This window comes from Bos indicus x Bos taurus, chromosome 25 (assembly GCF_003369695.1).
Source record: "Bos indicus x Bos taurus breed Angus x Brahman F1 hybrid chromosome 25, Bos_hybrid_MaternalHap_v2.0, whole genome shotgun sequence".
In the NCBI taxonomy this organism is placed as follows: Eukaryota; Metazoa; Chordata; class Mammalia; order Artiodactyla; family Bovidae; genus Bos; species Bos indicus x Bos taurus.
In genome coordinates this window covers 17,463,665-17,475,703 of record NC_040100.1, presented here as the reverse complement: position 1 = coordinate 17,475,703, position 12,039 = coordinate 17,463,665, and the positions used below count along the sequence as shown (strand labels likewise).

The following is a 12,039-nucleotide window of genomic DNA, read 5'->3' as shown; positions in this document are numbered from 1 at the left end:
AAGCCCATGGGACATCCTGAGGAGAGGGGCATGCCCTGGGTACTGGCAGAGGGAAAGTATTAGTTGCTCACTTGTGTCTGACTCTCTGTGACCTCATGGGCTGTGTAGCCCACCAGGCTCCTCTGTCCATGGAATTCTCCAGGCAAGAATACTGGAGTGGGTTGCCATTCCCTTCTCCAGGGGATCTTCCCAACCCAGGGATCGAACTCAGGTCTCCTGCATTACAGGCAGATTCTTTACCATCTGAGCCACCAGGGAAGCCCAGCAGAGAAGCCTGACCAGAGATGGAAGGACAGAATTGGGGGCAGCACCCAGTAGGACAGAGGAGGGGCTGCAGCCCACAACCCAGGGTGAGAAGCATGTGCTCTGGAGTCAGTGTGTTGGGTCAGAACCTGCCTCTGGCACTTACAGGCTGGATCAGCACAAAGCCCTGGGCCTCAGGCTGCTCAGCTTTGAAATGGGGACAAGACAGTATCTTCCTCACAGAGTGCTCAGTGAGTAGTGCTTGCAACTGTCTCATCAATACTCATCACAACCTCTGAAAAGCACAGCTCAGGGGCCAAGTGTCAGACCATGTCACTTGGGCGGAAAATGTCAGGAGGCTGCCTGGGGCCTTTCAATTTGATTTCACAGCATTTATTCTGTAATGGGCCCATGACATATAAAGAGGGATGAGACAGGGTTCCTGCCCCTGCAAAGGGCATGTCTGAGAGACAAAGAGGCCAAGGAGCCCAGCACAGGGTGTTGCGGCTTCTCACAGGCCTGGGTGTGTACTCTGGCTCTACTGCGGACCAGCAGTGAACCTCTCTGGGCCTCAGGCTCCTCGTCTACAAGACGGAATAATTCTACAGCGTGTCTACACTACCCTGGGGTGAGGACTAAAGGGGAGAATGCGCGTAAGTGCTCAGGGCACGCTATCTGGCTGGATGACTACAGAGGAACTGGCTACGAAGTGCTCAGGGCTCTGCTTCCATAACACACAGAGCCGGCAGAGGAGATAAGGCGCAGGACAGGCTACACAGGGGGAGAGAGAGAGGAGGGGCCACGTGGGTGGGATAGTAAAGGATACAGAAGAATGATCTTTGCAGAACAGGGCAGACTTTCCAGGCAGGAGGAGGGGCACCAGCAAAGGCGTGGAGGTGGGAGAGGACTGTTCGGGAAGGCGCTGAGGTGGGGGGAGGCGGGAATGAGGGTGAGAATGATGAGATTCCAAAGGCTGCTAAGCCAAGGAGAGATTTACGTTTCAGTCTGGCATGGCTACCCTCTCCAGTATTCTTGCCTGGAGAATTCCATGCACAGAGGAGCCTGGTGGGCTACAGTCCATGGGATCACAAAGAGGCAGATGAGACTGAGCACCTAACACCTTCACTTTTTCACACCGCAGGCATCCTGGTTACCCTGGATGTGGAGGGCGGCCTGGAGGGAAGAAGGCCTGAGGGATGAGTCTCCCGCCATAGAGGAGACTCACAGAAGCTCATAGAGGCTTCACCTTCAGCTCAGCCCCTCCCTCGCCCCCTTCCACTTCCTCTCAGGGAGGGGGAGGCGGGCAGAGGGACCTGATGGCTAAGGGCTCAAGAGGCCGAACTTGCTGTCGTCCCCGCCCACTCCACCCCACTCCCCGCCCCAGCACATCCCAGCTCTATGACCCCAGGCAGGCAATCTGTGCTTCTGTTTCTTATCAGTGAAATGAGGAGAATGAGCAGCACTGAGAAGATGGGGCAATAAAAGGATCAGAGTCAAAGAACTGACACTTGGCTCCGAGCCAGGCACATTCTCTCCATGGGTCTTCCACCCCCACTCCACAACTGACCACGAAACGGCTAACAAAGTGCAGGCTCTCCCCCAGCCCTTTCCCCCACCTTTGTCACGTTCTGAGACAAGTCATCAGAGTCGAAGGTCTCTCTGGGTCGCTGTGGGGTCCTGACAACAGCACACGGGGCGCTCACACCGGCTTGGGAACCTGCACAAACGGCCTCGGGCCGGAGGTTCAGGCATCACTCTGCCTGGTGCGAGGACTGCCTCCTCAGCCTCTGGATGGACGGCTTAGGTCCCCAAAGCTCTTTGAACATGACTGACAGACGGAAAGGCCTGGGTAAAAACCAAGGTGTTGAGCAGGAAGGCCACAGTGGGCCCTTTCTGAGGGCTCCGAACCGGGCACAGTTCAAGAATGAAACCTCACCGCGCGGCAAAGCCACTCAGTCACTTCTCAGCCCCCTTGGGCCCCTCCGTGGCCAGGCTGCTCACCTGCAGGCCAGCCCCCGTGCTCACAAGCCCCAGCACTGGCCTCGGGGCTCTCCCAAGCACGGGGAGCCTTCCCGTCTCATCCCCCAAACCTCAAAGTCATCAGTGGGCCACACCGTGGAAAGTTCTGCAAGGACCACAGCGACCTCCGTGCCAAGTCTACTGCTGTCTGTCCCCGTCTGATTCTCCGGGATCCTGCCCCAGCCCCTCACCTGCCGCCAGCCTGCTCCTTCCACTGCATGGCCCAGGCAGGTCCATCTTTCTGCTCACGGGAGTCAGTGGAGAGGCCAGCAGGTTTGACCCCTGTTCCCTCCTGGGGGGACAGAGGAGATGGAGAAAAAGACTGGTTCCCCCTACGGGCGCCCCCTCGGGAGAACTGCCTCCACCCCTGGGTGAAGTCACCCAAGGCCCAGAATTTAAGTCACAGGATTCTATGCCTTTCTCTACTCTTTTAAGTCCTGTCTAATAGTTTTATTTTTTTGCCATATTAGAAGGTCTGTTTCTTTTGTCTTAATTATTAATGATGTAAATACTCTTCATAGTTTAGCTAGTGCCCTTTAATCAATCTTGTCACTTTTAACTTAAAGAAATCACTATTTTTAACTAAACTGTTTTTCCCTCTAGTACGATTCATTGTCTAGGCTTTAAATTTTCCTGACAATTTTCTATTCTTTTCATGTTTATGCTCGCCTTCTATCCCCTCTGTTTCTGATCTCCATTCTTTTTAATTCCAGTTTTCTGGTTCCAAAGCTCTTTAAAACCTTTACATTTATTTTACTGCATTTTAATCCTTCTTGGTACGGCTCATTTCTCTTTTTTCTTAGCTGGTATACTTTAATCCTACTGTAACTTTTAAAATGTCCTCTTTTGCCATTTTAATGACCAGAATTTAGTTTGCTATTCATTGTCAAGTGTTTGTTGGATGCGGCTTTTATTTTTTATTGTTATTTTAACAGCTTTCTTGAGACGTAATTCATATGCCACACAATACACCCGTTCAAACTATGCAAGTCAATGTTTTTTTTTTTGTAGAGGGGCTTTTAAAAATTTATTTACTTTTAATTGGAGGATGATTGCTTTACAATGTCCTGCTGGTTTCCGATGTACATCAACACGAATCAGTCCCTGGTATACATGTCCCTGCCCTCCTGGGCCTTCCTCCCACCCCCCACCCCATCCCACCCCTCTGGGCTGTCACAGAGCGCCAGGTTGAGCTCCCCAAGTTACACAGCAGCTTCCCACTAGCTGTCTATTTTACATATGTACGCGTGCATGCTAAGTTGCTTCAGCCGTGTCCGACTCTGTGCGACCCTGTGGACAGCAGCCCACCAGGCTCCTCTGTCCACAGGATTGTCTAGGCAAGAATACTGGAGTGGGTTGCCATTTCCTTCTCCAATTCTACATATGGTAATATATATATTTCAATGCTACTCTCTCAATTTGTCCCACCTTCTCCTGCCCCTGCTGTGTCCAAAGGTCTGTTCTTTGTGTTTCTATTCATGTCCAGCAAACAGGTTCAAGTCAATTTTTTTAGTGTATTTCACAGGTATATGCACCTGTCACGAGTCAACTCTAGAACATTTTCATCCTATGCTTTAGCTACCACCCCTCTGCGCCCCCACTGCAGCCTTTAGCACTCATTACCTACTTCTAGATTCCCTATTCTGGATTCTCCCCTAAAAGGAATCACACAGTAATGGTCTTTGGTGATTGGCTTCTTCCTCTACTGAGTGGTCTTGGCACTCTGGCTCAAAGTCAGTTGACCATAGAAGTGTGTTTATTTTTCTGGCTGCGCTGCATGACATGCGGGATCTTAGATTCCCTATCAGGGATCAAACCTGTGCTCCCTGCAGTGGAAGCATGGAGTATTAACCACTGGACGGCCATGGACTTCCACATGTGGGTTTATTTCTCACTCTCAGTTCTATCCCATCAATCTCTAGGTCTATCTTTGTGTCAATAAGTACCACGCTGTCTGGATTACTGCTGCTCTGTGGTAAGTTTTGAAATCAGAATGTGTGATACCTCCTACTTGATTCTTCTTTTCCAGGATTGTTTTAGCTTTCTGGGTATCCTTTAATTCCAGATGAATTTTAGAATTAGCTTACCAGTTTCTAGGTGACACTTCCCAGGTGGGGAGGGTGGTAAAGAACCCACCTGCCTATGCAGGAGATGCAGGTTTGACCCCTGGGTCCCAAAGAACCCCTGCAGGAAGGCATGGCAACCCACTCCAGTATTCTTGCCTGGAGAATCCCATGGACAGAGGAGCCTGGCGGGCTACAGTCGATAGGGATGCAAAGAGTTGCACACGACTGAGCAACTGAGCATGCACACACACATCTGTTTCTACAAAGACATCAGCTGGTATTCTGATAGGAATTGTGTGGAATCTGAAGATCAGTTTGGGAAATAGGGGCATCTTAACAAGGTTAAGTCTTCTGACATAGGAATAGGGGATATTTTCCCATTTACTTACGTCTTAGATTTTTGTCAACCATCTTTTATAGTTGTCAAGTATGTGTTTTGCATTTGTTTTAATTATTCCTGTCTTATTCTTTTTGATGCTACTGCAAACAGAATTGCTTTCTGATATTTCACTTTCGGACTGTTCATTACAAGGGTATAGAAATACAGCTGATTTTTGTATATCGATCCTGTTCTGCAATCATGTTGAACTTGTTTTTCTATTTTTGAAGAGTTGTTGGGTGACAGCTTAGGGAAGAGCCCACATCATAAACAGGAAGCTAAAGATGCTAAAACACTTCTTCACAGTTGGACTCACCTTGCCACTGAACCTGGAAACCCGCTAAATGCCTGCCTCAGTCATTCAGCCCCAGGGAACCCAACTTCTGTTAACTGCTTCCGACTGTGACCCTTTTCCGAGGATTACAAAGTTAACTTCTATTTCTCCTCCCTTCTGTTCTCGGCACAATTTAATAAACACAGAATGACTGCTAAACACTTGGAGAGACTAATCCAAATTTGCAAAGCAGATCAGTTCAGGGTGAATGTTTCCATTACCGAGGTTTTCTTGCTTTTGCAAAACAGGTCACAGCGGCTTTCTGTAATGCATTTGAAATATGCCGAAATCCGAACTCTTTGTTTATGGGCTTTTAGAAACAACTCGTATATATCCAGGCACACCTGTAAATTTACATGAAGCAATACATCATCTTTATTTATTATTTAAGTCTTGCTTATTCCATAACAGCTGGGAGGAAAGATTTTATGTTAATTTTGCAAACTGGGAGGACATACTTCAAGCCAGGAAAAGATGAAAACTGTGCAGTTATCCCTTATCTCTTGCATTAGGAAAGTCACTGAAGGGACACCTAAATTAAATTCCCTAAACATTTACTTAGTACCTGCTCTGCTTCCCTGGTGGCTCAGATGGTAAAGAATCTGCCTGCAATGCAGGAGACCTGAGTTCGATCCCTAAGTTGGGAAGATCCCCTGGAGAGGAAAACGACTACCCACTCCAGTATTCTTGTCTGGAGAATTTTATGGACAGAGGAGTCTGGCAGGTTAGGGTCCATGGAGTTGCAAAGAGTCAGCCAGAACTACAGGACTAACATTTTCACTTTCTACCCTGTTCCCAGCAGACAATGCACAGGCATTGGCTTCTCTGGTGGCCCAGTAAAGAATCTGCCTGCAATGTGGGAGACCTGGGTTTGATCCCTGGGTTAAGAAGATCCCCTGGAGGAGGGCATGGCAACCCACTCCAGTATTCTTGCCTGGAGAATCCCCACAGATGGAGGAGCCTGGCGGGCAAGAGTCAAGACACGACTGAGCAACCAAGCACAGCACAGGCCTTAAGGACAGAAATTATGTGAGGGGTGGAGCCACCACCCTCAAGGAGCTCATGACTTAGTTGGGAAAAAAGTCACACAGATAAATAACAGGAGAAGGGAGGGGAAGTCTATCCATGAACTCGCACAGCTGAGAGGTGGTAACAAGATACCAAGCAGGGCCCTGCGGGGCTCCTGGACACAAAGCCTTTCTGTGTCCCCCATTTCTCTGATAACAGGAAACATCCTTCATTCAGCCTCCAAGACATTCCTTGAGTTCCAACGGGCTTATCCAAGCAGGGGATGAAACAAAGACCAGGGAGAAACAAAGAGTTAAGAGCAGCCTTGGGGCGAGGTTCTGTTTCCTCATCTACAGATACACACAACAATGTCTTCAAACCCCCTGCAGGTGGGAGTGCTAACAGGATGGCAGGCTGCCCACAAGCATGGAGACCCAGACCTGCTGGACCTGAAGGGTGCTGATGAAGACCCCTACCTGTGTGCTCAGTCATGTCCAACTCTGCAACCTCATGCACTGTCACCCGCCAGGCTCCTCTGCCCATGGAAGTTTCCAGGTGAGAACACTGCAGTGGTGTGCCATTTCCTTCTCCAGGGGATCCTCCTGACCCAGTGACTGAACCTGCAGCTCTTGTGTCCCCTGCGTTGGCAGGCGGATTCTTTACCATTGTGCCACTTACCTCAGCATCAGTCCCTCAGAAGAATGCAAGTTCTTCACTGCCTCGATCCATATCACCAACCCCCGAGCACAAGCCTCGCCCACAAGAGCTCTCCCTGTTCCCCAGGGAAGGGGGTACGGTTCTTGAGAAGCCAGCCTACTATGTTCTTCTTTGCCTGACAAAGAAATAAAGCCACTTTCCTTCTCCACAACTCTGTTTCCCCATATTTCTGTTCAGCATCAGTGTACAGAGCCAAGGTATTGGCATCACACATGGGCATGAGATGAGCCTCCTGAATGGCCAGAATGGGCTCACTGAGTGTGTGCATGACAATCTGAAAATGCTGTCATCTCCTCAGCTTAGGTATTTGCCCTCTTAACCTTACCACTGCCATCCTTAGTACCCAGCCGGCGCTGTGAGTCGTGCTCACCCTTCCTCCTGGTGTTGGGCCTCGGGAAATGAGGGTCACTCATCTTGGGACGTGAACACACCTTGAAGCTTCAGGCAGATGACATACCAGACTGAAGCCACTGTGGGTTACATAGCAGCAAACAGGGCGCGCTTGGTAAATGGGGAAGCTGAGTCCTCTCGACAGGGGGTGGCGCCTCTCTGCCTCGCTAACCGCTAGTAAAGAAATACAGTTCAATGTCGCCTGGTTTTATTTTTAGAGAGTGGAAAGTCTGACTTTGTAGGTCAAATTTCTGATTTTTAAATGCCAACAACTACAGTTAAAAGAAACTCCATGACGCCAACAAAATACACTGCCAGAGGTGGCCTAAAGGCCTTGCTCTGGGTACACTGTCTCCTGTAAGTCCCACAACACTCTGGAAAGAAGCTCTAGTATTACTCCAGATAATCCTGATGAGGAAACTGAGGCAGAGAGCGGTCAAAACTCAAAGGAAATTCCACTAGGAAGTGACAGGACGAGAATTCCAACCCAGGCTGTCTTACATCAAAGTCCACTCAGGTATCTGTTAGTTTCAAGGGGCAAGTTTGAATTTCTAGGTGACACCATGAAGGGGGCAGGTGCAACTTCTAAGAGAATGACACGGCCCATAGACGTGACATAAAATGATTAGAATCAACCAGGTGCAAGGTCGTCTTCCACTAGACCTTCCGCCTCAGTGTAATATATCAGCACACCAAATGACATACCCAGAGGAGCCATGACCACAAAGGTCAAAAGGGGGGCCGTGGCGCAAATCCTGGAAATCCCCACTTCTTCCCCCAAATAGCAGAACACTCCACCCATTCATTAGCCTATGCAACTACTCGCCCCTATAAAAACTGACCAACCCACACCCTGGTGCTTCTCTTGCCTTCCAAGAGGGCCCACACTCTGTCTGTGGAGTGATTCCTCCCTGAATAAACCTTTTTTCACTTTATTATGGCTCATGCTTGAATCCTTTCCCATGGTGAAGCCAAGAACGCATATTGGTGACTGTCCCAGGGACGTGGATGTGATCTGGGATATAACCATCCTGTCACACCCCATTCTCTTTCCTGTAACACAGGGACCTCAAACCATGGAGAAATCCAGCAAAATAAACAAATATATATATATATATATATATATGTATGTATGTATTCACATATATATTTAAAGCTACTTTTTTCTTAGATTCATCTGCTTATATTTAATGCCTTTCTTTGAATGTGTGTGTTAGTCGCTCAGCTGTGTCTGATTCTTTGAGACCCCATGGTCTGTAGCCCACCAGGTTCCTCTGTCCATGGACTTCTCTAGGCAAGAATACTACAGTGGGTTGCAATGCCCACTCCAGGGGATCTTCCCAACCCAGGGATTGAACCCAGGTCTCCCGCACTGCAGGCAGATTCTTTACCATTTGAGCTACCAAAGTGACTTTCTTTCAATAGGTCAGAAATAAAAATGCTTATTAGAGGCACAGGTCACGCTATTTTCAGCATTCAGATAATCCTATTTCCAAATCAAATGCTAGGTGGAAATCCCTAGCACACCTCTCAGTTCCCAGAGCCTTTTCTTGCCTGCTCAGGAGCCAGGGGAACTTCCTGCTTCCCTGTCTACCAAAGGCTGATGCTCCCCACTGCTTCCCTTGAGGAATTCCAGTCATTCAACCAGTCACACATCTACTCAGCATCAAAGACACTTATAAGTTGAAGTCTGCTCGAGGGGGGCTTCCCTATCTCCAGGGGCTCCTGGTTTTTATACACCTGTTGTGTGGTCATATCAGTGTGTTACCATCTCCTTCACAAGACTTTCAGACACAAAGAAGTCAGACAGGGTGGGCAGTGATTCCAGTAACTGAAAAAGGAAGTAGAGGAAGAGACACAGCTCCCTCAGACTGGCAGTTCAGTCACTCAAAAGGCACACCACCTCCTCCTGCAGGCAGAGCTCTGGTCTGTCCTCATTTAGCACACATTCTCCAGAGCTGTTAGCAGTCTCCTTAGGTTACTTGCTATGCTCTAAGTTTTAAAACTATACACCTTTTAGTTTTAACTGGTGTTTGTATCTTTTTTTCCCATTTGCTTGGTTTTCTCTGTACAGATCACTAATACTCACTCAGAATCACTGCCAGCACACAACTTTCCCGACACACGTCCACAGGCACTCAGCACCTCATGCTTTGTATGGACTCCTGCCCTCCTAGTGTCTGTCATAATGATTTCCCTTCATCATCTCCCCAGGGCTCCCCTTGTCCTGGCTCTTTCTGGACCCAATGCTTTCCTGTCTCCTGGTTTGGTCTGTCATTTGATGGCGTACATCCTCCTGTAGCTTCCAAAAAGGGAACTTGGAAGATGAGAGATGAATTGTTTCCAATCCACTTGTATGAAAATGTTCTCACACCTCGTTGATGGTAATGGTGAATAAGGATGTCCAAAGTGAAAGTCCATCCCTTTCAGAAAGTGGCTGATGCTGCACCAAGGTCTCCAGCTTCTGTTACTACTGGGGAAGTCGGGTATCTCCTCTCTGGAGGCTCTTCAGCCCCAGGCTTCTGAAGTCCCAGTCTGTCAGATCCTGGTGTGGGTTTCTTCATGTTCACCATGCTAGACGTCTGCTCGGTCTTTTGATCTAGAACTTGACTCCTTCAGATCTGGGGAAAATTCCATGTCTGTCATTTCCTGGCTGTCATCTCCTCCTTTCTACTCTCCTGAACACACTCCCTTACTCCGCCCCCAACTCAAGCCCCGACTGTGTGGAGGTTGGATCTTTGAGGCTCAGCTTCGTATTTTCAACTGAACTCTCCTATTTCTATCCCTTTTGAGTTCCTATTCTTCCTGGGGAGATTTTCTCGACTTTCTCTCACTATCTTTCCTTCCACTAAATCTTGCATTGCAATGTGTTCTGCTTAGTCACTCAGTCGTGTCCAGCTCTTTGCAACCCCATTGACTGTAGCCCATCATGCTCCTCTCTTCATGGGGACTGTCAAAGCAAGAATACTGGAGTGGGTTGCCATACCCTCCTCCAGGGGATCTTCCTGACCCAGGGATCGAACCCAGGTCTCCCGTACTGCAGTAGTCCTATTTACTTCTAAGAACTCCTTTTTATTTTCTGCATGTCCCTCCTTTATTCATAGCCTCTTGCTCTGGTTTCTTGGATGCAGTATCTTCTCTTCCCCCTTTGTTTTTCTCTGCTCCTCATTTTGCTTCTATTTCCTAGGTTAATTTGTGTCTCTTACATTCATGTTAAGTGTTATCAGCTACTTGGTGAAACATTAAAATGCTGCATTAAAATATTTTAAAAGACCTGTGTTTTGCAGGCTGGGGAGGAGGAAAGGGGAGAGAATGACAGTGTGTGGACGTCCATGAAGGGTGAGCAGGCACGAGCTGGCTACTGTACTAGGAAACCCCTAAATTTCAGGATCTAGAGAACTTTTTCTCTTGGACTGGTCAGTTTCTACAGAAAAGAATCCTCCAGCTGCTGGCCCCGAGGACTCTGTAAGCTTGGCTGCCAGTGTTCTAGGAGCCACGGGGGAATGCAGTGAGAACTCCTACCTCACAGTGTATGGAGATTACACATCGCCTGTTAACAGCTCTGTACCCTGTCTCCAGCTGCATCTCATGTCTGAGAGTCTCGAAAGCCTCCAGTGCATCTTCTCTCTTTTAAAAAACGTATTTACTTATGGCTGCAATGGGTCTTCAGTGCTTCCTGTGGGCTTTCTCTAGCTGCGGCAAGCAGGAGCTCCTCTTTGTTGTGGTGCACAGGCTTCTCGCTGCGGCGACCTCTCTTGTGAGGCGCACAGGCACTAGGGTTCAGGGGCTTAATAGCTGTGGCGCACGGGCTTAGTTGCTCCTCAGCATGTGGGATCTTCCCAGTGCGTCACCTGGGCTGGCAGGTGGACGCTTAACCACTGGACCACCAGGAAGTCCCCAGTGCATCCTCTCTGGAGGTCTGTCCAAGGAATGAGGATTCACTGGAGGTGCTAATGAGGAAGCACTGTTAAGCCACAAAGTCCAGACCTCTGTCTTTGTGGGAACCGGCTTGCTACCTGCTATACCAACTAGGGGAGGGGACCTGGGGGGTGCAATGGTTCTTCAGACAGACTTAGCTCCATCCAAACTGGGGCTTTCAGAGGGCCCTGGTTTATCTCAGGTTTGAGGTTTCCATTTTTGGCTACTGTCCCGCACAGGCATTCAGCTTTCCAGTCTGCTTGGCCAGTTATCATTTATCCATCTGCCTCCGAGCACAAAAAAGCTGACAATCTCCTTGCTGTCACATTCCTATGATTGCTAGGGAGGAGCTGGGAAGAGTACAGATAAACACATCTATTCCTTCTGTCATCTTTTACAGACAGCTATGACCCTCAGCTTTTTAAATGATTTTCATTAATCCAGAGGGAGCATGGGATAAAAATCAAGAACAGAGAAAAAGCAAAGGACTAAAGGTTTTTAAAGTTCCATAGTCCATTGTCCTTAGTTTAACTTTCTTGTAAGGTTCAAATCTCACCTGTGCCACTTTCTGATTGCTTAACCTCATGTATGTTACTCATCATCTCTTAAACTTAACTTTTCTTACCTTTAAAATGGTGATAATAACACTGACCTTGCAGGGCTAGAAAATGCGATCATGCAACACACATCAGGTACTTTAAAAATACTGGCTGAAGAATGAATAAGAGGGTTTAGATAAGAAGAAAAAGAGGAATTTGGTTTCTGAACACCAGGAATGGGAGATGTTGGAGGGACATCCATATAGACATGTTTGCTGAGAATGAGCACAGGTTTCATTCAGCAAACATTTCCTGAGTGCTTTATATATAGAAGGTTCTAAGACAGGCACTGAGCAATAAAGAATTGAATAAATAACGTGATGTCATCCCACTGCAGGGCAGAATGTGGTAAGAAGACAGGCTGGT

General features: G+C 48.2%; 1 protein-coding gene across 1 annotated transcript in view; it reads right to left on the bottom strand.

Moving 5' to 3' along the window:
* GTF3C1 (general transcription factor IIIC subunit 1) overlaps nt 1–12,039 on the bottom strand; it is an 80,241-nt gene that overhangs the window by 49,033 nt on the left and 19,169 nt on the right. The gene's annotated exons all lie outside the window — the stretch shown is intronic.